The sequence below is a fragment of the Geotrypetes seraphini genome, chromosome 9 (assembly GCF_902459505.1).
Source record: "Geotrypetes seraphini chromosome 9, aGeoSer1.1, whole genome shotgun sequence".
NCBI lineage: Eukaryota > Metazoa > Chordata > Amphibia > Gymnophiona > Dermophiidae > Geotrypetes > Geotrypetes seraphini.
Genome location: NC_047092.1, coordinates 71250502 through 71276595, shown reverse-complemented (window position 1 = coordinate 71276595; position 26094 = coordinate 71250502). Strand labels below are relative to the sequence as shown.

Sequence of the window (26094 nt, the reverse complement as noted above, 5' to 3'; positions counted from 1 at the left end):
TGATGAAATAAAATTCAAAGCCACAAAACGGCTTCTCCTAAAATATTCCAAAGTATACTTCACCCTTGACATCTGCCCACATTACTTGATCACAGCAGCCACCCCAACAACCATAGAAAAAATAATCCAATAGCTGATCTATCACCTAAAAACTAGCCTTTTCCCCAATCAGGAAAATTATCTTAATGGCCGTTTCCAAGTTTCCAAGTTTATTAGTTTTTAATATCCCGACCATAAAACAAATATCTGGCCGGTTAACAATATAATTTAAAAGAGGGAGTAAAAAGGGAAGAATGGATAAAATATTTAAGTGGGACATAAATGACAAAAACCAGACAGACTTGACTGTGAGGATAGTAAGGGAGGAGGGGAAAAAGTTACATTTAATAAGAAGAAAAGGGAAGAATGGGTAGGGAAAAAACGTGAAGGTGAGGGCATATTGTAGTAGTAATTGCTTGCAAGAGGAGAGAAAATAGAAATAAAAGAGAAGAGAGAGAAGATAGATAGTAGAAAATCTAGGTTAGGTTAAAAGCGTCATGAAATAAGAAAGTCTTTAGACAAGATTTAAATTTAACAAGTTGTTGTTCGTCGCGGAGGTATTGTGGCAAGGAGTTCCATAATGTAGGGGCAGTTACAGCAAAATTTGTTTTACGAGTATAATAGAAATCTTTTAGAGGGGGGATGAAAAGAAGTTTTTGATCAGAGGATCTTAGAGTGCGGGAGGAGCATTGAGGTATCAGGAGTTTGTCAAGGAATGAAGGTTGATGAGATTGTTTAATTTTAAAGCAGAGTAAGATGATTTTATAGGTGATACGGTGGGTGATAGGGAGCCAGTGAGCTTCTTTTAAGAGTGGAGTAACATGGTCAAATTGGCTTTTTTATAAATAAGTTTTATTGCAGTATTTTGTAGTAATTGAAGGCGACGTAATTCTTTTTGGGGAAGGCCATTGAGAAGGGAGTTACAATAATCTAGGTGGGAGATTACTAAAGAATGAGTCAATACAGTAATAGAGTCAGTGTCCAAGATAGAAAGTAGGGATCGAATAATGCGCATTTTGAAGAAGCAGACTTTAACGATTGAACTGACATGATCATGGTAAGTAAGATCTCTATCAATAATAACACCTAAAAGTTTAATTTTACTTTCCATGGGAAGTGGAATAGATTTAATAGAGATAGTTCCTAATAGAGATTCAGAAGTTTTAATTGGAAGAAGGAGACCACAGGATTTCTCGATGTTGAGAGAAAGCTTGTTTGTGTAGAGCCAATCATATATGTTATCAAAACTCAGCTCTTCTGATGTAACCAATTATCAGCCACCATCCCCCTATTTATCAAAATGATGGACGGATATGTCACAGAACAACTTGAATGCTGCTTACAATCGAGATTCAGGAAAAATCACATTACCGAGACGGTGGGTGCAGCACTGATAACATACAGGAACTACTAAACAAGGGTCACAGCGCAATCTTATTCCAATTCAACCTAAGCAGTGCATTTGACCTAGTAGACTTTGATCAAATGACCGCGATCTTCAGTGATTTTGGATTCAGTGGCTCAGTCCACTCCTGGTTCCAAGACTTCCTAACCACTTGGCACTATGCTAAACATAAGAATGGTGAACTTTCTGACAGCTGGCACCCTCACAGCAGGGTCTCCCAAGGATACACATTTTCAACCTCAGTGTTCAACCTTCTAATGCAATTCTTGGAATCCAACCTAGATTTTGCATGAATTAAACATTTCATCTACGCAGACGACATAACGATCATGCAACCTGTAAGGGCTGCATTAGCCAACACATTCACCACTGTCAAAAAATGTGTCACATCATAGTAAACTGGACCTCAACCCACCGACTCAAACTAAATAAGAACAAAACCAAATTCCTTTGGCTAGGACTCTTACTTGACCCATGCTATACTCCAAGGATTACAGTAGACAACATAGACTTTACATTAGAACTACAATCTTGAATCTTAGGAGTAGAAATTAATAATCACCTATCCATGAAGAGCTACTTACAATCAATAACAATCTTTCCTTGTGATGAGAAAGCCAAGATCCAACATAGAATACTTCAAAACAGAGGTTTTCTGAATTTTAGTGCAATCCCTACTCCTATCTCAACTAGATTACTAGTTCTTTGCAAATGCAGAGGCTTGCTGTAAGCATACATTCAAAGCTACATTAAAAGCCTAATGCTCCATAAGGGTGAGAAAGTTAAATTCCTCTTACCTCTTTTGAAGATAACTTCAGGAGTTACAAGAGGCATTTACAACATTGTAGCATAGAACTCCAGGTGGAAACATGTAGTGAACCTTTGGATCTCTTCAGTTTATGACAGTTCCTGATGGGTCAAACCAGAGGTCCATCATGCCCAGCAGTCTGCTCACGCGGTGGCCCATCAGGTCCAGGACTTGTATAGTAATCCTCTATCTATACCCTTATATCCCTTTTTCCTTCAGGAAATCATCTAATCCCCTCTTGAACCCCGATACTGTACTCTGTCCTATCACACCCTCTGGAAGCGCATTCCAGGTGTCCACCACCCTTTGGGTGAAAAACTTCCTAGCATTGGTTCTGAATCTGTCCCCTCTTAATTTTTCCAAATGCCCTCTTGTTCTTGTAGTTTTCGAAAGTTTGAAGAACCTGTCAATCTCCACTTTCTCTATGCCCTTCATGATCTTGTAAGTCTCTATCATGCCCCTCTAAGCGTCAGCTTTTCCAGGGAAAGAGCCCCAGTTTCTCTAATCTTTCAGCGTCTCTCTTTTCTGTACCATCTCAAGTATCGCCATATCCTTCTTAAGGTACAGCAACCAATATTGGACGCAGTACTCCAGATGCGGGCACACCATTGCGGGCACACCATTCTTTCGTTCTGGTTGTAATACTTTTCTTGATAATACCCAGCATTCTATTCACCTTCTTAGAGGCCACTGCGCATTGTGCCGACGGCTTCATTGTCTTGTCCACTATTATCCCCAAGTCCTTTACTAGGGTACTTTCACTCATTACCAGCCCTCCCATCGTATAGCTGTACTTCGGGTTTCTGTTTCCTACTTTCAAGCCTTTACATTTCTCTACATTAAACTTCATCTGCCATCTCGTCGCCCACTCCCTTTGTAAATCCTCACAGTCCTCTTTAGTCCCAACTCCACTACATAGTTTGGCGTCGTCTGCAAATTTTATTACTTCACACTTTGCCCCTGTTTCTAGATCATTTATAAATACATTGAACAGCAGCGGTCTGAGTACCGACCCCTGCAGAACACCACTCGTGACCCTCCTCCAGTCAGAGTAGTGGCCCTTCACTCTTACCCTTTGCTTCCTACCCGCCAACCAATTTTTGATCCATCTATGTACATCTCCTTCCACCCTATGGTTTTTCAGTTTCCATAGTAGGCGTTCATTGGGTATCTTGTCAAAGGCTTTTTGGAAATCTAAGTATACAATGTTTATGGGGTCCCCTTTGTCCATTCGTTTGTTAATTCCTTCGAAGAAGTGCAATAAGTTCGTTAGGCATGATCTTCCCTTGCAGAAGCGATGTTGGCTTGTTTTCATCAGTTTATTTCTTTCTAGGTGCTCATCGATGCTGTCTTTTATCAGCGCTTCCGCCATCTTCCCTGGAACCGAAGTCAGATTTACCAGTCTGTAGTTCCCGGATCACCTCTCGATCCTTTTTTAAAGATGAGCGTAACATTAGCTATCTTCCAATTCTCCGGGATCATGCCTGTTTTCAGGAATAGGTTACAAACCTGCTGTAGAAGTTCCGCTATTTCCTCCTTTAGTTCTTTCAATACCCTAAGGTGGATTTTGTCCTGGCCCGGAGATTTGTCAGTTTTTAATCTATCTGCTTATGTATGTCTTCGAGGCTTACCTCCATTGATGTTAATTTTTCTGCTTGATCTCCTGTGAAGATTTTTTCAAGTTCTGGCACGTTGGATGTGTCCTCTTTTGTAAATACTGACGAAAAGAACATGTTTAGTCTATCCGCCACTTCTTTTTCCTTCTTCAACAATCCTTTCCTATCTCCATCCAGCGGTCCCACCTCCTCCCTTGCCGGCTGCTTCCTTTTAACATATCTGAAGAACGGTTTGAAATTTCGTGCTTCCCTGGCTAGCCTCTCTTCATATTCTCTTTTTGCTCTTCTAACCATGCGGTGACATTCTTTTTGATGCTTCCTGTGCTCTTTCCAGTTCTCCCCGGTTTTGACCTTTTTCCATTTCCGGAATGAATGTTTCTTGTCTCCTATCGCTTTTTTCACTTCTTTAGTTATCCACCCCTAGTCTTTTGTTCGGTTCTTTTAGCATCCGTTTCTAAATCTGGGAATATACAGATTTTTCACTTCGCTCACCGTGTCCTTGAATAATGACCAGGCTTGCTCTACAGTCTGCGATTTCTTTGAGCTGTTCCTAAGTTTTTTTCTTACCATACTCTCATCGCTTTGTAGTTTCCTTTCTTGAAGTTAAAAGTTGTTGCTGTGATTCTTTTCCCCTTCGATATTCTTACTTCAACTTTGAACTTGATCATATTGTGATCGCTGTTTCCCAATGGTCCCACTACTTCCACTTACTTTGCAGGTCCTCTTAGCCCATTGAGGATTAGGTCCAGAGTAGAATTCCCTCTCGTCGGTTCTCTGACAACAAGAATTTTTTTGTTTGTTGGCCTGTGTAATTCAGCAGGAGCATCCATCTCATTCAGCCCCAAAATTCACAGTAGTATGCCCTGAACCTAACTAATAGAATCATTAACAGTTACTTCTTATAGCTCGACACTGTACATATTTTCAAGAGAGTTTTATAATTTCATCTATTCCTTCCTCCAACTCCCTGATGCTTTGATTTAAGCTGTTACCTGTTTTGTACACTGCTACCAAAATAATTTAATTTCAATTTTGCCCACATGCAATCATTTCTTTAAAGAACACAAAATGTGTTTTGTTTTGCCTGTTCATAAAATGTGGATAACAGGTGAGTGTTAAAGTGCCAGAAGCAATTGTGATAGCGTATGAAGGATAACATAAAATGAAAGACAACCATACTATGATCAGAAAATCCTGTAGGAACAATTTGACTGCCAGCCAATAAATTTGATTGGATGGATTGTACATTTTAAGAAATCAATCTTGCTATAAATAGGTGGCTGGTACTGGTGCCCAACCATGTGTGTTATTTAATCTTTGGGCTGCAATTCCTCTATACTGTATATCTGACAGGGATAGGCAACTCTGGTCCATGAATGACAAGTCAATTTGGTTTTCAGGATGCCCATAACAAATAAGCATGAAACAAATGTATTTGTGGCAGTGCCTGTAAATCTATCTCATCCACATTTATGGGCCAATTCTCAAAACCAAATGCAGGAGCTAGAGACAATTAGTGCTGGACTAGCACCCATGTTAGTGAGCGTAGAATGCTCAGAGGTTTTTAGCACGAGAGACCACATGCTCACAAAAAATTAGTATGCAAGTGTAGGCAAACGGATATTAATGAGGTCATTTCCTAATGGTCATAGAACAGTGCACAAAACAAGGTTGCCTTACCATTAAATAAAATAAAGCCAGCTTGGAGAAGGCATTTTAATGTTTTAAGTGAGGATTTCCCATGATTCTTTAAAAATCATGCAAGCCCCTAAGTATTGGTAGTGAGACACAAATGTATATAAGTCAGAGCAAACCCAAAAGTGAAAGCACACATTTGCACCTGTTTTCTGCACTTAAACATAAGCCTATCGAGTAAATTTTTTTTTTTGAGAAGCTTATGTTTTACAGTAAGGAACAATGTCATTATGCATTTCGCTTTCTGGTTTGCACACAAGAGGAGTGCTTACAACAAAATTCTTTTGTGCATGTGCCAGGCATGTTCCTCCCAATGCACATTTAAAGCACACATTTTGCATGCTATAATTTTTTTTTCTGCGCTATTCCCATAGAGGGGCATAATCGAAAAAAACGTCTAAGTCCGTTTTCGTCCAAGTCGTCCGAAGTAAAAAAATAGCTTAGGACACATTTTCAAAATATATGTCCAAATTTTTTTCCCTTTTGAAAATCGTCTAAGTATACGTCCTGCCAATCTGATCGTCCAAGTCGCTAAATCGTCCATCTTTATACCACATTTTCAGCCAACTTTTTGTCCAACTCAAAAACGCCTAGAACAAGCCCTGTTGGACGTGGGAGGGGTCTGCAAAGTGATTGACTGAACACCCAGACATGGCACCTTACATGCTGTGAACTTCACAAAAAGGGTGCCATGTCATCATCTCACTACATCTCCCTTATAAATCACGGTGAGCCCCCCCAAACCACCTCCAGAATCCCCTAGACTCACTTACCTACCACCCTAATAAGCCCTTATGGCTGCAGGAGCCACTTATATGCCAGTACAAAAGGGTTTTGGGAGTGTATAGGGGAGTGCACATGTTTCAGTAACAATGCAGTGATTACAGTGGGGCTCCTCTCCATGGGTCCCTAACCCACCCCCAAGACGACTTAAGCTGCCTCTGTGCAGGACGACTAGGCTTTCCTATGCCAGGCTGCCAGGTGATGATGTTCTGGAGGCTGAATTTTACAGGTGTGATTACAAATTTTATGGTGGGGGGGAGGGGGAGTCAGTGATCACTGGGGTAGTGTGTGGGGGTCTGTATTATGTGTTTGCAGTGCTTATCTGGTGACTTTAGGTGGATTTTTGTGATTTAGACCATGTTTTAAATGGTCTAAGTCACAACGTCCAAGTTTCGTCGATCCTGTGCTGTATAACATTCGGTTATACATGCAGTACGATTAAGTCTAAGCCTGCCCAAATCCCACCCTCGACACTCCTCCTGACACGCCCCATTTAGCTATGGTCATTCAGCGGCACTATGAAGGCCTAGGTCGTTTAGAAATACGTCCATAACCCAGTTTGATTATCAGCACTTGGACATCTTTCATTTATGATCGTCCAAATGCCGACTTATGCCAGTTTTTGGACGTTTTTCTCTTTCGATTATGAGCCCCATGGCCTTTTCTGGTGCCACTTTTGGTTTTGAGCATCGGCGTATTGGTGTGGATCTCTTTGTTGTGCTTCAGTCAGTTCCAAACCTTCAGCCTTAGATTTTGATTCACTAATTAAATATCTTCATTCTCAGCCTCTAGCTACTTCATCATTTGTCTGGACATTGTTTCACTACAGGGTAGCCTTCCCAGCTCCTAGCACTAACCTCCCTTCCCTGCATGAGTCTATGATATGTCAAAAACTTGGGCTCCTGAACCATGCAGTGAGCCGGGTTCACAGCAACTGCTATTGCTCCCAGCGCGTTCCCTCCAACTAGGGAATCCTTCAGGCTCCCTAGGCACCGGCCTAGGGTGGAAACCAACAGGTAAAATGATCACAGTAAAAGCAAGCAAGGAAATCACACACACCCAGGAAAGTCAAAAATAAAGGTAACCTTTTATTCCTGACCCTGAGTCAGGTTGCTCTGATGTTGTCAGTAAGTTGTGATATTTTCCAGTACATTTGTTTAGAAACCAAAATATGCAAAACAGGGCCAACCTGGTCACACTGGCTTCACAAACACTACACTGAATTTTATAACAAAAATCAAAAACAAAGAATACAAACCCAGAATTATGGCTGGACTTCAGTCTCTGCGACTCAGTCCTCTTCACCAGCCTTAAAGGATAAAGGTAGGTTCAGCAGTGCTCTCTTTCTATGGAGGAGTAGTAAAGAAAAATTCACAATGCTCTGGTTACATGAAAATAAAACTTTTCCAAAATCAAAAAGTATACTGCTTAAGCTGAAACTCTGGCACAGGCTGACTATAGCTAGGAACTATACATAACAGAGCTCCTCCATGGCTGAGGTTTCCTGCAGTAGCTTATCAGTAGTTAATTAGATTCCAGCTGTGAGGAGAGGAGAGCAAGCAGAAATGTAGTTTGCAAATGTCCCAGCAGTTTAAAGTACCAAACAGTGTGAGAGAATACCTCAGAGCCTAGCTCTGGGAAGTGAGACAATTCTGCCCACAAAATAAACTTCATCCCAAAATTTCACAAAAACAGGTAAGCATCAACAAAGTATGATAACACTTCCAACCTCTTAGCTGGTGTCCATGGCTTCCAACCTCTCACTAGGAGTACTTGGCATATCAGTGTCCATGGGTTCCCAACTCTCTGACTGTCTCTCTCTGGTGGGTTCAGACACCTCTGACATGTCCACCATATCACAGTCTCGTCCCAGCTCTTCAGCATTCAGCTGGGGAGTCGAGTTGTGCTGCCTTGCAGGTTCACGTTCCCAGCTTCTCTGCTCCTTCCCCCCTCTGGGTCTCAGCTGTCTCGTTTTAACAGGCTCCAAATCAACCCTCCCTGCTCTAAATAGGGGGAAGGGAGAAAGCTTCCTCTGCAGCTGTGACTGGTCACTTGACAGCTTCCTGCTAGTTCTCTGCCTTTCTGGAAGATGTAGTGTCCTGGCTCCTGAGGACTTATGAGCTCTAACAGCAGACTTTAGTGACCTGCAGCTGGCCTGAACTCTCCCTGGCAGTCACTGTCTGTCTCAACAATCTCGGTGCAAGGGAGGTCAACGCTATCATACTCAGTAGAGCCAACCTGGTCAGCTCTCCTGTATAGGGAGAGATGTGGACTGGTAGGGATGAGAAGAGGGGATGCCTGAGTTGGAGGCAGAGCTTGGTCACCCCCAAACAAGTGTTCCACTGCCCCTCAATCCATCCATCCATCACTACTCATTCTCAGCCTCTTCTGGCTCTACTTTTCATTTGTAGATTATTTTGAGATATAGTACTAACTTCTTACAGCTTTATCCAATGTTTAATGATTCTTTTCTGAGGAGTAGGCACTTTGCTGTCATAATACAAAGCCTATTATTTATTTCCTATTTTATGTCTTGTCTAGATTGTAAAGAATTGCAATGGATAAAAGGTAGCAGGATTTGATACACTGCCTTTGTGTGGTACTATCAAAATGGTTTACATTATAGGCAAGTACTTTTCTTTTTCCCTAGTGGGCTCAAAATCTAAGTTTTCCTACATGGGGCAATGTAGGGTTAAATGACTTACCCAGGGTTGCTGTGGGAATCGACCCAGCTCCCTAGGTTCTCAGCCCACATCATTAACCTCCACTCCGACAAATTCTAACAAATCAATCATTTGTGTCCGTAAAGTGCTGCATATGCCTGGTAGCACTATACAAATGCTAATGCTAACAATAATAACAACTCACCATATGCAACACATCTCACTTTGCCAGCACTCCTAAAACCCTGAGAAAAAAAAATATTTGAACAGATTTTCCCTGAAAGAATTCCCTCCTGGAGCTTTGTAACCAGCTGATGCCACTTCTAGAAGCCTATATAGAAATAATTCAGCTCTTGAAAGCCATAACAGCAGTTCATTTTCCAACACTGCAATTAGACAGCTTAGTTACACTACCTGAGCAAATTTCCTTCAGATTATTTTTAACCTGTGCTATCTTACTACTCCAAATTTCCAAGTTTATTAATTTCTTATTATACCATCTATCCCAAGTATCTAGATGGTTTACAGTAGGTTAATAAAGTAAAAGAATAAAATATAATCTAAAAACATTGAGAAGGGGAGACAGACAGACATGACTGACAAAAGTCCAGGAAGGAAGTTGGGAGAGGGAGGTAAAATTACAATAAAAACTTGCTTTAGAAAAGAATGTCGGGGAGGGAGAGTACAGTAGGTGAGGGAATCTCTTTGTCTGATGGATTGAGATGGTTAACCTGCATTGTAAGCATCTTGAAATAAAAAAGTTTTTAGTTTAGATTTGAATACCACTAAAGAAGATTCAAGTCTGAGTTGGGCATTGCATTCCATAAAGTCGGGGCCATGACAGAGAAGATAGATTTATGGTTATGATCATAGAAAATTTCACGAATGGGGGTATAACAAGATTTTGACAGTTGGATTTTAGTGTTCTTTGAGAGAAGTAGGGAGTAATAAGTTTATCAATGAAGCGGGAGAGTTTGTGAGTCTAGTTTGAAGGTGAGAAGAAGCAATTTGTAGGTGATCTGATGGGATATAGGTAGCCAGAGAGCTTTTTGGAGCTTTTTGTAAATAAGTTTTATGGCCATGTTTTGCAGGGTCTGTAGCTTTTTTTGTCGAACCTTGATATAGAGAATTGCAGTAGTCAAGTTGGGAGATAACAAGAGAGTGAATAAGTATGTTAAGAGAGGAAGGGTCTAAAAGCATAGAAATTGAGCGTATCATTTTGAGTTTAAAGAAGGATTTTTTGACAATAGTGCAAATTTGATCATGGTAGGAAAGTTTATTGTTGAGAGTAACTCCCAGTAGTTTTATTCTAGAGTCCATTTGGATTGGGGAGTTTTTGATGCAAATGGGTGTCATAAGATTTTCCTTGTCAGAGCAAGGGAACAAAATGCCTTTGGTTTTTTCTACATTCAGAGCAAGCATGTTTTGGCTCCGCCAAAGACTGATTTGATCAAGTTTGCAATTTAAATCTCGGATCTCGCTTGAATTATCAGGGTTCAAAGGGTGTAAGAATTGAGTGTCACCGGCGTAAGCATAAGTTGTGAAACTGATAGATTGGGAGAGGATCAACAGCAGTGCCAGAAAGAGATTAAAAAGAGTTGGAGATAAGAGCCCTGCAGAATTCCATAGTTTTGAGGAAATGTATTTGATTTGGAATTCTTACATTGCACTTGGTAAGATCTGTTTTCAAAGTAAGAGAAAAACCAGTTTAAAGCATTTCCAGAGATGCCAAAAGATTGGAGTCTTTGAAGAAGTAGAGAGCAGTCTATTGTGTCAAAGGCAGCAGTAAGATCTAGAGATACCAAAAGGGCAGATTTGCAGTGGCCTAGGAAGTAGAGAATGGTGGTTGTTAACCCTATCAGAGATAGTTTAGTTGAATGGTGTGGTCAGAAGCTTGTTTGATAAGGGTGAAGATAACTATTTTTTTCTAGAAAAGAAGAAATTTGGTTAAAGACAATTTTTTCAGTCAGTTTAGCAATGAAAGAGAGGTTAGCAATCGGGTGGTAGTTAGTGCAATCAGGTTTAAGCAGTTACATCCAACAAAGATTAAGTTCTAGATCAATGACTCTGAAACCTGCCCTAGGAAGCATCCCACTAGCCAGATTTTCAGGATACCCAGAATCTGCTCAAAATGCAAGGCAATATATGTGGACAGAAGAGGTTCCTGCCTGCTTAAATCACTTGTTACAGCCTAACTGCTGATATTCAGTGGCACTTCAGGGCAGTGCTGCTGAATATGATCTCTGATAGGCCATGTGTAGAAGTCAGGGGTGGTACAGGGGGCTGAGTTCGGGAGAAGCCTACAGTTATGAGGGTGCTGGAAATATTCAATGCTGGAACCCACATAGCTAACTTAGCAAATTTAGAACTGCCCAAAAGCAGTCCTAAATTTTCTCAGGTCTGCCTTTTTGCGGATGATACCAAGATCTGAAATAAAGTAGACACCGAGGAGGGAGTGGAAAACATGAAAAAGGATCTACAAAAGTTAGAGGAATGGTCTAATATCTGACAACTAAAATTCAATGCAAAGAAATGCAGAGTAATGCATTTGGGGATTAATAATTGGAAGGAACCATATATACAGGGAGGTGAGAGGCTGATATGCACGGACAGGGAGAGGGACCTTGGGGTGATAGTGTCCGAAGATCTAAAGGTGAAAAAACAGTGTGACAAGGCAGTGGCTGCTGCCAGAAGGATGCTGGGCTATATAAAGAGAGGCGTAGCCAGTAGAAAGAAGAAGGTGTTGATGCCCCTGTACAGGTCATTGGTGAGGCCCCACTTGGAGTATTGTGTTCAATTTTGGAGACTGAATCTAGCGAAGGACATAAGAAGACTTGAAGCGGGCCAGAGGAGGGCGACGAAAATGATAGGAGGTTTGTGCCAAAAGATGTATGAAGAAAAACTGGAAGCCTTGAATATGTATACCCTAGAGCAGGGGTGTAAAAGTCCCTCCTCAAGGGCCGCAATCCAGTCGGGTTTTCAGGATTTCCCCAATGAATATGCATGAAATCTATTAGCATACAATGAAAGCAGTGCATGCAAATAGATCTCATGCATATTCATTAGGGAAATCCTGAAAACCCGACTAGATTGTGGCCCTTGAGGAGGGATTTTGACACCCCTGCCCTAGAGGAAAGGAGTGACAGAAGGGATATGATTCAGACATTCAAGTACTTAAAAGGTATTAACGTAGAACAAAATCTTTTTCACAGAAAGTAAAATGGTAAAACCAGAGGACATAATTTGAGGTTGAGGGGTGGTAGACTCAAGAGCAATGCAAGGAAATTCTTCTTTATGGAGAGGGTGGTGGATGTCTGAAATGCGCTCCTAAGAGAGGTGGTGGAGAGGAAAACGGTGACGGAGTTAAAAAAACGTAGGATGAACACAAAGGATCTAGAATCCTCTATAATAAAACCCTAAGCGCGCATGCGCACTTAGGAGGCCGTGTTCCCTGCCGCCGTGATGTGTGCCTCCATGCCAAATTCGATTGGAGGCATGTGGGATGGCTTGTGGCGCATGGGGCGGCTTGCAACGGTGATTTTAGCGGTGATTTGACTCCTGTGCTGCCGGGACTCCTCTTCTCACCCCCCGACCAGCAAACACAGCAGCCACGGGACATTTGCTAGGCCGGCCCACTTCAATAATGTAAGGTGGGCCGCCTAGTAAAAGTCCCGAGGCTGCCCGGACTAGCGGATGCTGGACAGGGGGAGCAGGGAAAGGAGAAGGGGTACTACTGGACAGTGGGAGCAGGCAAAAGAAAGACAGACAGATAGAAAGCAGCCAAGGAGAGAGAGAGAAAGAAAGAAAGACACACACACATATCTATTCTAGCACTTGGTAATGTAACGGGCTTAAAAACTAGTCAGAAAATAATAGTAAATAGTGAAGAACTAAGGCCAGTACTGGGCAGACTTGCACGGTCTGTGTCTGTATATAGCCATTTGGTTGAGGATGGACTGGTGAGGGCATCAATTGGCTGGGATGGTGGAGATGGTTAGGAGTAAGCTTTGAAGGAGACTTCAGTAGTTGGAACCTAAGCATAGTACCGGGCAGAGCTTTGGATTCTTGCCCAGAAATAGCTAAGAAGAAAAAATATATATATTTTTTAGACTGAATCAGGTTGGGCAGACTGGATGGAGCATTTGGTTCTTTATCTGCCATCATCTACTATGTTATTATGTTACTGGCAGTTGCATAACTGTAGGTACCAGCCAACATGGTTTTAGTTTGTTTTTTTCCATCCTTCCCACTACTAAGAACAACACCCCTTCCCCTTGCTAAGAAAAAGAGCCCCCTCCTAATCCTTACCATTTAAAATATGTCCCCGGGCCTAGGTAAAATCCCTGGAGGTGCAGTAGGGGCAATAGGGACAGGAGCAAACATTACTCGCTTCTGCCTCTAGTGGCTGCCTCCACAAAATGGCTGCTGTGAGAGGTTGCAGCAGCCATTTTATTGAGACAGCTGCTAGGGGAAGAAGCAAGTGAGTTTTTTCCTGCCCCTTTTGGAGGGACTGAAAACCCTTTTCAATGTTATGCAAATCCAAGCCAATATTCAGTCGGGGTCTACATAACTCTCTTATGTGGATTAAGGTTGAATATCAGCTAGGACCTGCAAGGTTCTGGTCTGCCACTGATATTCAATGCAATTGTCCAGACTTAAACCAGCACTGAATATTGGGACATAAACATGGACCGGCACTGGTTATTTTATAAAAACACTGACTGCCGCTGGCAGAAAATTAGCTAGAATGAATATTCATGTGGTAGATTAGTATGCACTCTCTCTTTCTCTCATTTATATTCATTGTGAATATCCTGAAAAATCTGACTATCTAAGGCAGTGTTCTTCAACCACCGGTCCATGGACCAGTGCTGGTCCACAGAAATTTCCTGCCGATCCACAGGACCAGCACGTGCATCAGGCCCAAAACAGTGTTCTTCAACCGCCGGTCCACGGTGCGATCGTTGCGGCGTTATATTCGAGCCAGCTCCCTTTTCCTCACTGTTTCAGTATACAAAGCCACGGGTAGTGGCTTCTACGGGCATCCTGCGCCTGAACTGGAAGCCTTCTCTCTGACGTTGCAACGTCAGAGGGAAGGCTTCCAGATGAGGCATGGGATGTGCAAGGTGCAATTAGTACTATTATGGGGGCAGGGTTTGGGGTGGAGATTGGGTAGAGATGGGCGGGGTCTGGCCACGACAGTGTTCTGGCCCACGACAGTGTTCCACGGACCGGTGCCAGTCCACAGAATAATTCTTTTATTTCTGCCAGTCCATAGGTGTAAAAAGGTTGAAAAACACTAATCTAAGGCTATCCAAGACATGCTTGAGAACTGCTGCTCTAGATTGTTTCTCATTATTGTTAGTGAAATACTCTACATCCGTTTTATATATCTTAGGGTTTATACACTCCTTCCATGCAAGATATAGTGGCATTTAGAAAGGATTTATAGAGCAGAATTCAGATGACCAGGTTGGAATTTCTCAAGTGGTTGACCTAGAGTTTGTTCTAAAATACATTCAGGAACAGACATGTATGCACTGTTTACATTTGAACAGAGCTGTATTTCACAAGCATCAATATCTAAAAATATCAATAGACACAACACAACATAAACATGTAGGGGCTGATATTTCAAAACATGTACTTTTATATGCCGGTACATACATGTGTGTGTTAGTCATTGTCATTTTACAAACAATACCTGGAAGACCTCGCTTCACTCAGAAAAGTGGAGTGAGTGATTATGATGAGGTTAATGTTCAGGTTGTTTTGTGTAACTATTTGACTGTGGTGTTATAGTTTTCAATGTTGTTGGTTTGTTTATAGTTGACTAATGGCCTGCAGGGGAAGGTGGAAACAGTAGAGAAGTGATCTCAAACTCAAGCCTTTAGCAGGGCCACATTTTGGATTTGTAGGTACTTGGAGGGCCGCAAAAAAAATAGTTAATGTCTTGTTAAAGAAATGACAGACAAGTCTGCACGAGGTAAAACTCGTTATAGTTTATAAATCTTTCCTTAATTACTTCTGATAATTTCAGCTATACACAGCTGAAAGCAGTGCAACATGCAGAAAGTGAAGCTTAGATAGTTTTTCACTTTCTGCATGTTACACTGCTTTTAGCTGTGTATAGCTGAAATTATCAGAAGCAATTAAGGAAAGATTTATAAACTATAAAGAGTTTTACCTCACACAAAATTATGATTTAGATTCTAAAGTATCAACTGCAAGAGACAAGATTTTGGTACAGTCCTCCATCATTTTTTGTAGAGGTGAGAGTCAATATCCAACTTGTGCCTTAAGTGTCCGGTGGTCACGTTCGCAACCGCCTTTAGCTCTCACCTCCTCCAGACACAACCCCTATCTTACATCAAGCAGTCACCGTCAGGAGAGGTGCTGAATTTTGCGAGAGTTCACGAGATTACGTACACACGCACAAGCTGCACTGCCTCCAATGGTTTCCTTTATATTCTGGAACGTTGCCCGCCTCACTGCTGTAGCCTCACGCAAGCGCTTTCCTGCGTCTGTACGCGATTGTCCTTTCCACCTCACAATCGCGTACAGATGCAGGAAAGCGTTTACATGAAGTTACAGCAATGAGGCGGGCAACGTTTCAGAACAATGGTAATATACCGAGGGTCTCAAAATAGTACCTGGCAGGCCGAATGCAGTTCCCGGGCTGTGAGTTTGAGACCACTGCTATAGAGCTACAATCTTGCTTTTACTTCAGCTCTGTTCTCCCTTTTACATTCCAATATGTTTTTCTCAGCCTCTCTTACCTTCTCAGTCTTTTATCACACTGCAGCTCTTCTGTGTTGTCTGCTGTTAGTCCTGCTTTTCCTTGCAGCCTATTGGCTGACTAAGCATCTTTATGAATGTCTTGACCAATGAGCTGCAGATGGAGGCAGGAACATTAGCCACAGAGACCATGCCATAGCAACCGTCAGTCCTGCATCTCCCTTCAGCCTATTGGCTGGTTAAGCTTCCTTAGGAATGTGTTACCAATGGGCTTCAGGAGGAGGTAAGAGTGGTAGTTACTGAAACACTGCCTTTCTGCTTTCCCCAGCGGCAATACATTGTGAAAAGCCCTCGTTTGACCCCTCAAATGAGTTTTGGCGAACTCCAGACCTAGCTAAATCACCTTCTCACACTTGAAAACCATTCACCAAAATCCTTAGGGCCACTTTCAACATCTAATTCAGAGACATACATACAAACATAAAATTATTGCTCCATTTATATAATAGGATATATGTCTATGTTGCTAAAACCGCCAATAGAGCCCAATATCCTTTGCCAATATTGTTTTTGAGGGGTGGGGGGGGGACAAGAAACAATGGAGCATTAAGGGGACTAGCTCTCTCTCTCCATTGAAAGACTGAAAAAAAGGGAGCATAAGAACATAAGCAGTGCCTCTGCCGGGTCAGACCAGAGGTCCATCCCGCCCAGCAGTCCGCCCCCGCGGCGGCCCAACAGGTCATGACCTGCCTTAATCACCAGAAGGGGCCCCCTTGCCCCCTAGGTTTCTCATCGAAGTCCTAACCCTCCGGCCTTGCACCTGCACGACCTGGTGAGCTGTCTATACTTATGCAACACCCCAGCACCTCCCTCAGTACCCCACGATCCCCTTTTCCCTCAGGAATCTGTCCAATCCCTGTTTGAATCCCTGTACTGTACTCTGCCGGATCACTTCCTCCGGGAGCGCATTCCATTTGTCCACGACCCTTTGGGTGAAGAAAAACTTCCTTGCATTTGATTTGAACCTATCTCCCTTCAGTTTCTCTGAGTGCCCCCTCGTACCTGCAGTGGCGTACCTAGGGGGGGGGGCGGGCCGCCCCGGGTGCCAGCCCTAAGGGGGTGTTCCCGGCCTTGCCGTTCAGTCCCCCGCCACCCCCGAAGGACCGCTCGCCCCACTGACCTTCCTGCACCACCTGTGAAGCAGCCCGCAGCAGGATCGCGAAGTCAGCGTCAGCATCCCTGCGCTGTTTCCTGCGCCGCGATCCCGCCCCTCCTCTGACGTCAGAGGAGGGGCGGGACCGTGGCGCAGGAAGCAGCGCAGGGATGCTGACGCTGACTTCGCGATCCTTCTGCAGCTGCTTCATAGGTGGTGCGGAGAGGCCAGGGGGGCGAGCGGTCCTTCGGGGTGGGTCGGGGCATCAGGCCTTCAGGGTGGGGCGGGCGGGCAGGCAAGCAGGCTTTCAAGGGGGAGGGGGTGACAGGCAGGCAGGCAGGCAGGCCTTCAAGGGGGGACAGGCCTTCGGGGGGGGTGCAGACCTCCAAGGGAGTGCAGGCCTTCGGGGGGGGGTGCAGTCCTTCAAGGGGGGGAAAGGCAGGCAGGCAGGCCTTCAAGGGGGGGACAGGCCTACAAGGGGGGGAGAAGCTACAAGGGGGTGGTACAAGCCTTCAAGTGGGGGACAGGCCTTCGGGGGGGGGGGTGCAGACCTTCAAGGGAGTGCAGGCCTTCGAGGGGGGTGGTGCAGGCCTTCAAGGGGGTGCAGGCCTTCAAGGGGGGACAGGCCTTCAAGGGGGGACAGGCCTTCAAGGGGGGAAAGGCAGGCAGGCAGGCCTTCAAGGGGGGACAGGCCTACAAGGGGGGGGGGAGAAGCTACAAGGGGGTGGGACAGGCCTTCAAGTGGGGGACAGGCCTTCGGGGGGGTGCAGGCCTTCGGGGGGTGCAGACCTTCAAGGGGGGGACAGGCAGGCAGGCCTTCAAGGGGGGGACAGGCCTACAAGGGGAAGGGACAGGCCTTCAAGGGGGGTGCAGGCCTTCAAGGTGGGACAGGCAGACCTTTAAGGGGGGACAGGCCTTTGGGGGGGGGACCATGATTTAGAAGTACACGGAGGGAAGGGGGTGTTCAAAGAGACATGCATATGCCAAACTTTGGGGGGGGAAGAAATAATGAGTCTGAAAATAGAGGAGAGGGAGAGAGATGATGGACCATGGGATTTAGGGAGGGAAGGAACAGAAAGGGAGAGAAATTGGACACAAGGGATGGTGTGGAGGAGGGATAGAGATACTGGATAGGAGGGTAATTAGGAAAAGAAAGGGAGAGATGGTGGACTCTGGGATGGTGGGGAAGGAGGGAGAGATGCCGGATGAAAGGGTAGTTAAGAAAAGGTGGATCTGTGGAGGGAGATGAAAAAAAGGAAAGATACCAGACTTCCTGGGAAGGGAAGGGAAATGGAAAGGGAGGACAGAGTTGGCAGATGGATGGTTAGCATGCAGAAAGAAGGAGACCCTGGCAAGCAAGTTATCAGAAGAAAACCAGAGCCTTGGACCAACAAGATTTGAAATATAACCAGACAACAAAAGGTAGAAAAATTAATTTTATTTTCTGTTTTGTGATTATAACATGTCAGATTTGAAATGTGTATCCTGCCAGAGCTGGTGTTGGACTGCAAACGTGAGCTAGGATTTAACAGAAAGAGGAAAAGTCCTTTTTGTTTCTTTATTTTATTTACACCACAGCGCCAGTGTGGTTAGGAGAAGCCAAAGGGGGTGAAAAAGCTATAAAACCCACCAGGAGTTTTGAAAAAAATCACCCAACTGGGCAGGAAAATCGAATTGAAAAACCAATTCAATAGGGCTGAATCGAATCAAAATTTTTTTTTCCTGTATCTGGCAGCATTAGTTTGCGCTACTGTCTTAGACTTTAGGACCTGGGATTGGGGAGAGATGGCATCCTCAGTACTTTATAATGCAAGTGAAACGAGGATTTGGTCAGACTTTTGAAGGGTCTGCAGAAAAAAAATATTGTATAGGCCGGGGACATGAGACAGCAGGAAATGGGAACTTTTCTTCCTTCTATTTTTGTGAATGGAAAGGCTGAGGATGTCAGAGAGGTCAGTTAAAATATGTGCTTTATAAGAAAATATAATAATGTGTTTTATAAAGTTTATAGCATAGCTGGCCTACCCAGTGAGGTGTTCCTAGTGGTGATGGTGGCAGCGTGTCAATGTGTTGAGAGGAAGAGGTGGTCTGGGAAATTCTGCTGAGCAAACTCCGGGCCCATTTCCACCCCCCCGTTAGTCCACTCCACTCAACTGATTCACACACTGAGTGGGTCTTTGGGTGTTGTTTTGGGATCTCTTCCAGTGGTTTATCTCCTTCTGGTCCAAGGAAGGAAACTTTGTTATCCTTAGCATTGACCTACAGAATATGTTTGTAACAGCGCTGCTTGTGTGGCATTAGGCTATGTAGTGATCGAAAGAAAAAAACAGACCTTTGCACATTTTTGCACTATATGGTGGGTGTATGAGGAGATTCACATTTCCTGCACAGCTAAGTCCATGTGAAGTTACCTTGTGCTGTATTTGACATCTAGCAAGGTCTCTGTTTGAAAGGAAAGATCTAAACTTAAAAATGAAGTGGCCAGAAGTTATGGTAAAAGCAGATAGTGTAGCTGGTTTTAAGAAAGATTTGGACAAATTCCTGGAGGAAAAGTCCATAATCTGTTATTAAGACATGGGGGAAGTGTCTGCTTGCCCTGGATCGGTAGCATGGAATGTTGCTACTCTTTGGGTTTTGACCAGGTATTAGTGTCCTGGATTGGCTACCATGAGAATGGGCTACTGGGCATGATGGACCATTGGTCTGACCCAGTTAGGCTATTCTTATGTTATGTTCTCATCTGTAGGGGCCTTTGTTTTCACTTCTTATTTTAATGTATTTTTTTTCTGGGAACTTATCAGTGTTTTTTATAATGGGAACAAAAATGGAAGAGAATTAATGTGTGTGGAATGGGGGGGTAACTAATTTCTTCAGCTAAATAATTCAATCCACTTCAAACAGACATAGGAGAACTTGTGCACCATTCACACACCCTCCAACCAAAAACGTCAAAAGAAAAAAAACTGTTCGACAACCTCCTAGCCATTCGAGCTGCAACACTCGACCCCCAACTCTACAACCAATTGATATCAACCACAGACTGCAAAACCTTCAAAAAGAAATAAAAACCCTTCTATTCAAAAAACACATAAAACCGAACTAACACAATCAGAACTGTCCCAAGCATCACCTGCAACTACTCCATATGTACTTCTAATGTCATGACAATTTAGACATAATTTATGTTATGTTATGTTTGGAATAATGGTTACATATATGAGGTTCAATAAAAGAAAATTTTCACTGCCTGCTTCTATTCTGACCATTTATTCCATTTCATGGTTATTGCAAAAAAAAAAAAAAAAAAATTTTTTACATGGGGGGGGGGGTGTCAAAAAATGATGGGCCCCGGGTGCCACATACCCTAGGTACGCCACTGCGTACCTGCCATCCCTTTTAGTCTGAAGAACCTGTCCCTGTCCACCCTCTCTATGCCCCTAAGTATTTTGAAGGTCTCTATCATATCCCCCCTGAGCCTCCTCTTTTCCAGAGAGAAGAGCCCAGTTTATCCAGCCTCTCAGCATATGGGCAGTTTTCCAGCCCTCTTACCAGTTTCGTTGCCCTCCTTTGGACTCTCTCAAGAACTGCCATGTCCTTCTTGAGGTGCGGCGACCAATATTGAACGCAGTATTCCAGATGTGGGCGCACCATCGCTCGATACAGCGGCATGATGACTTCCCGCGTCCTGGTTGATATGCCCCTCTTGATGATGCCCAGCATCCTGTTGGCTTTCTTCGAGGCTGCTGCACACTGTGCGGATGGTTTCATGGATGGATCCACTAGCACACCCAAGTCTCTCTCAAGTCCGGTGTCTTCCAGCAATCTCCCCCCCATTTTATACTCGAACAACGGGTTCTTTTTCCCTATGTGCATGACCTTGCATTTATCTACGTTAAAGCGCATTTGCCATTTGTTTGCCCAGTCCTCCAGCTTATCGAGGTCCCTTTGCAGTTCCTCACACTCCTCCCTCGTCCTAACTCTGGCGCAGAGCTTGGTATCGTCTGCAAATTTTATAACCTCACACTTTGCCTCTGTTTCCAGGTCATTGATAAATATGTTGAAGAGTAGCGGCCCCAGCACCGATCCCTGCGGCACACCGCTCGTGACTCCCCGCCAGTCAGAATATTGGCCCTTTACTCCGACCCTCTGTAGTCTACCTGACAGCCAGTGCTTGATCCATCTGTGTACATCCCCGCCCACCCCGTGGTTCCACAGCTTCCTAAGCAGCCTTTCATGTGGCACCTTGTCAAAGGCCTTTTGAAAATCGAGGTAAATGATGTCTATGGGTTCCCCTTTGTCCTCCTGACTGCTTATTCCCTCAAAGAAGTACAGAAGGTTTGTCAGGCACGACCTTCCCTTACAGAATCCGTGCTGGCTTGTCCGCAGTAGGCCATTTTTCTCGATGTGTTCGCAAATGCTGTCCTTGATCATTGCTTCCACCATCTTCCCTATAACTGAAGTCAGGCTCACCGGCCTGTAGTTCCCGGGGTCACCTCTCGATCCCTTCTTAAAGATAGGTGTGACATTCGCCAGTTTCCAGTCCTCTGGTACCTCTCCAGTTTTCAAGGATAGGTTGCAAACATACTGGATTGCGCCCGCTATTTCCTGACTTAGTTCCTTTAGAACCCTTGGGTGGATCCCGTCCGGTCCCAGTGATTTGCCGCTTTTCAGTCTGTCAATCTGCTTGAGGACATCCTCCCGACTTACCTCTATATGCCCCAATCTTTTGGCCTGCTCCCCACTCATGAGCTCCTCTGAGTCCGGTATATTGGACGTGTCCTTGCTCGTGAAGACCGACGAGAAGAACGTGTTCAACCTCTCAGCTACCTCTTTATCCTCCTTAATCACTCCCTTCCTATCCCCATCGTCCAATGGCCCCACCTCCTCTCTCACTGGTTGCTTCCCCTTTACGTAACTGAAGAATGCCTTGAAGTTTTTCGCCTCCCTGGCCAACCTCTCCTCGTATTTCCCTTTTGCTTTTCTAATCTCTCGGTGGCATTCCTTTTGGCATTTCCTGTGCTCCTGGTGATTTTCCTCCGTTGGATCCCTCTTCCATTTCCGGAAGGACACTTTCTTGTCACTGATTACCCTCTTTACTTCAGGTGTCATCCAAATCGGGTCTTTTGACCGCTTGTTCTTGCGGCCTTTCCTGAAACTGGGGATGTACAGTTTTTGTGCTTCCTGCAGTGTGTCCCTGAGAAGGGTCCAGGCGCTCCCTACAGTCTCCATCCTAAAGCCGTTCCTGAGCTTCCTCCCCACCATTTTCCTCATAGCAACATAGTTCCCTTTCCTGAAGTTGAGCGCAGTCGTTGTGGTCCTCCCCACTATGGGTGACCCCCTTTCTAATGTGAATCTGATCACGTTGTGATCACTGTTGCCTAGTGTTCCTCCCACTTCTACCCCTCTTGCAGGCCCCCCTAATCCGTTAAGGATGAGGTCAAGAGTAGCATCCCCTCGCGTCGGTTCCTTGACTAGTTGCTCCATGAAGCAGTCCCTCACAGCTTCTACGAATCCTGCTTCCCTCATGGAGTTGGAGTGTCCCGTACTCCAGTCTATCCCCGGGTAGTTGAAGTCCCCCATCACTGTTACACTTCCAGTCCTGCATTCCTGTCTCAGTTCTGCTTCCAAGTCTTGTCCTATTGTTTCTGACGCACCAGGCGGGCGATAATACAGCCCCAGCTTTATGTCTGCACTCTTCTTTCCCGGCAATATGACCCATAGCGATTCTAGCTCCTCTTCCTTTGTTGCCGTATCGATCTCAATCGAGTAGATATAGTCCTTTATATACAGCGCTATGCCTCCCCCCTTCTTGTGGGTCCTGTCCCTCCTGTAGAGCTTGTACCCTGGCAGCGCCACATCCCATTGATTTTCCTCTGTCCACCAGGTTTCTGTAATTCCTATTATATCCAGGTCCTCCCCCTTGGCCATGACTTCCAGTTCACCCATCTTAGCCATGAGGCTTCTTGCATTTGCGTATAAGCACTGTAGGTCCCGGTGTTTGTCCTCCACTTCTGCCTTTACCTGGGCCGCCTTCCCTTGGGTCTCGGGCCGTTTTCCCGCTCCCGGTGCCTCTGCTGTGCCCTCCGCCTTTACCCTCGCAACTCTCTTCCTCCCCATGTCCCCTCCACCCCACTTCCCCGCATTTCCCCGGGGAGTACCAGCCCCCTCCCGTGCTATCGTCCCCTGGGCCTTGGTTTGTTCCCCCTTGCCTTGTGTCTCCCTTTTGCCCTGTGGCTCCACCTTATTGCCTTCTGTTTGCACCCTGGTGCCATCTTGTCCTCCTGAATCCCCTGTTTTCCCCTTCCCCTTAGGCTTCTCCCAGCAAGTTGCTGTTACCTGGTGTTTCCCTCGCTGTCTGATCGCGAGTTCCATTGGACCCCCGTCCTCCTCCCTGCAGTCAGCCCATTCAGCATCTTTTCTTGATACTGCTGTCCGAAGCGTCATCAGGTCAGCTGTCGGCTTTCCCCCTCTCTGTAGTTTAAAGCCCTCTCGATCTCCTTCTTTACGTTGGCTGCTAGTATTCTTGTTCCCGCCGTGCTCAGGTGCAGGCCATCCCGCCTGTAGAGCTTGCTCTTTCCCCAGAAGGACGACCAGTTCCTCACAAAGTGGAAGCCCTCCTCCTTGCACCACCTCCTCAGCCACGCATTCACCTCCTGGAGCTCGGCCTGCCTCCTTGCATCTGCCCTCGGGACCGGCAGGATCTCCGAGAATGCTATCCTCTGTGACCTCCGTTTCAGCTTCCTTCCCAGGACCCTGAACTGGTCTGTTAGCGCAGGCATGCTGAAATTCCTCCGGCTCACATCATTTGTTCCGACGTGGACAATTACTGCTGTCTACTCCGTTTCGGCTCCGTCCAAGATCCTCTCGATTCTGTCGGCAATGTCCTTTGTCCTGGCCCCAGGGAGACATGTCACCAGCCGGTCCTCTCGACCTCTGGCTACGTGACTGTCCACCTCCCTCAGGATCGAGTCTCCCACAACAATTGCAGTCTTTCCCTTCCTTAAGAGCCTCCTCTGCCTCAGGTCCGTGTCCATGGTGAATCTGGGCGCTCCTCCCTCGGGGTCCTTGGCCTCCTCTGCCCTCCTGGCCTCTCCACTGGCCTCTCCACTAGGTCCATCCTCCGATGGGTCCTGGCTCTTGTCTGATGACACCTGTCTGAGTTGCTGCTGGTTCTGCTCCTCGACCCTCCTATAGCTCTCCTCGATGAATCTCTCAAGGTCCCTCACCTGATCTTCAATGGAGCTGTTTCTGTCTGGATCCTCAGATGCCTGGCATGGCTCCTCTGAAGCGTGCAGCCCCTCCAGGTCCTGAACCCTGGCCTGCAATCTCGCGACCTCATACTTCAGGCCTTCCAGCTCCCGGCACCGACCGCATATGTACTCCCGCCTTCCCGAGGGGAGGTAGTCGTACATATGGCACCCCATGCAGTATACTGGAAAGCTCTGGTGTATTCCGGCTGCCTCCATTTCCATCTTATCCGCTCCGCTCTCCGGTCTCCCTCAGCTCTCTGCTCTGCTCCTTTGGTCCGTCTATTTGCTCTCCGCTCTCTCGTCTGCCTGTTCTGCTCTCTCCTCTCTGCTCTCTCCTCTGGCTCTCACTACTCTGGTCTCCTCTGATCTGTTAGTGTCCTCACTCCCTCGCTCTCCCTCCGCCTGCTGCTGCTGTGTCCTCTCTCCCTCTGCCTGGTGCTGCTGTGTCCCCTCTCCCACTCTCACTCTCCGCCTGCTGCTGCTGTGTCCTCTCTCCCTCTGCTTGATGCTGCTGTGTCCCCTCTCCCACTCTCACTCTCCGCCTGCTGCTGCTGTGTCCTCTCTCCCTCTGCCTGCTGCTGCTGTGACCTCTCACCCACACTCACTCTCTGCCTCTGGTTGTGTGCTGACCTTGGTGTAGTGCCCTGGCCCTTCTCAAGGCCCTTCGCAAAGGCGCTCTCGCTAAGGCGAGCGCCTTTGCTGCGCGCCAAACGGCCGCGCACCGTTGGCTCTGCCCCTTTTAAGGCGGAGCTCCGAAGTCAGACGTCGGAGGGGTGGGCGGAGCTACCTCTCGCCGCTACCCCTCGCTCTGCACTCTCCCTGTGCCCTCCTGGCTCTTCTCCTCTCCTAACCCCTGCCTTCCAAGTCTCTCTCTTGCCTCTCTCCCTCTGTGGCTGCTTGCAGGCACTTAAATCTAAGCATTCTAGGGAGTAGGTATAAATCGCAAATATTTTGGACATAGATGTGCATCCCCTTTCTGAAACAGGCAATGCACACCTATTTTGGCCTATTCTAGGCCCACCAAACATGCCCAGACCATTCTCCCTTTCCATAGGCATGTTTTTGAATTTTAGATGCATCTATCCTGGCTTTGTAAAATCAGAATTTAGATGTGTATGCAACATACAGAACCAATCTTGTTTTATTGCTTCCTCGCCTCTTTAGTCCTCTTTAGACTTGTCTTTCCCTGCCATTAAGCATATTTGGAATAAAAGCAGTGGGATGAGACAGAGTATGCCCTAACTACTACAGTTTCCAAGGCGAAGGGCAAGAAGCCTAAAGTAGCTGCATGCACTTAAGAAAACTGATTCATTTTTCTATTTTTCCATCTGAAACTAAAGCGCATAAGGAGAAGTGCCAACACTCTGAAAGAAAAGCATTGTGGCAGTGCTGTACTCTACATGATTATACATGATTTCTGCAAGGATTTTTTTTAAACTGTTGAGTAAAAAAAAAGAGACTGAATCAGTTTCAACTATTTTAGGCATAAATGATTCTACTACAGACACTCTCTTATACTCATCATTTCTGCTATGGACATCATATATACTTCCTTATAACCCACACAACAAGGGCTAGTGAAGTAGAAGGGCATTGTCTGAAGTTTTCATGGAGGATGTGAGTGGATGGGAGGTGTGGGTTTCCAAGGATGGGCCCCTCTAATATTACATTTCCCAAGGTACCGTGGGCAAAGAGCAGCTGCCTTTCAGCATGCTAGTCAACAGAGGGAGGGGTGGAGGGTGGGTCTGCAGTAAAGAGAAGATTTCCCAGGTTTGCTGGAAGGAGTTGAGGGATGCTATGGAGGGTTCCAGGAAGATTCCTTGCTTCTTTCCCCTTCCCATGGGGCAAACAAAATGTAAGGGAACCCATCCTCAAAGAGCAGACCTTACCTTACCTTTCTAATTACCAATTTAATATTCAGAAAGATGGATATCACAGTGACCT

The 26094-nt window shown here is 45.4% G+C and overlaps 1 protein-coding gene across 11 annotated transcripts in view; it reads right to left on the bottom strand.

Moving 5' to 3' along the window:
• The window catches only part of SLC16A7 (solute carrier family 16 member 7), a 323799-nt gene that overhangs the window by 199192 nt on the left and 98513 nt on the right, over positions 1–26094 (bottom strand). The window contains exon 3 of one of the 11 annotated variants that reach the window (XM_033959548.1): positions 7605–7692. The exons of the other annotated variants lie outside the window; for them this stretch is intronic. The gene's annotated coding sequence lies outside the window, so the exon portion shown is untranslated. The remainder of the gene's footprint in view (positions 1–7604; positions 7693–26094) is intronic. 11 annotated transcript variants of the gene reach the window in all.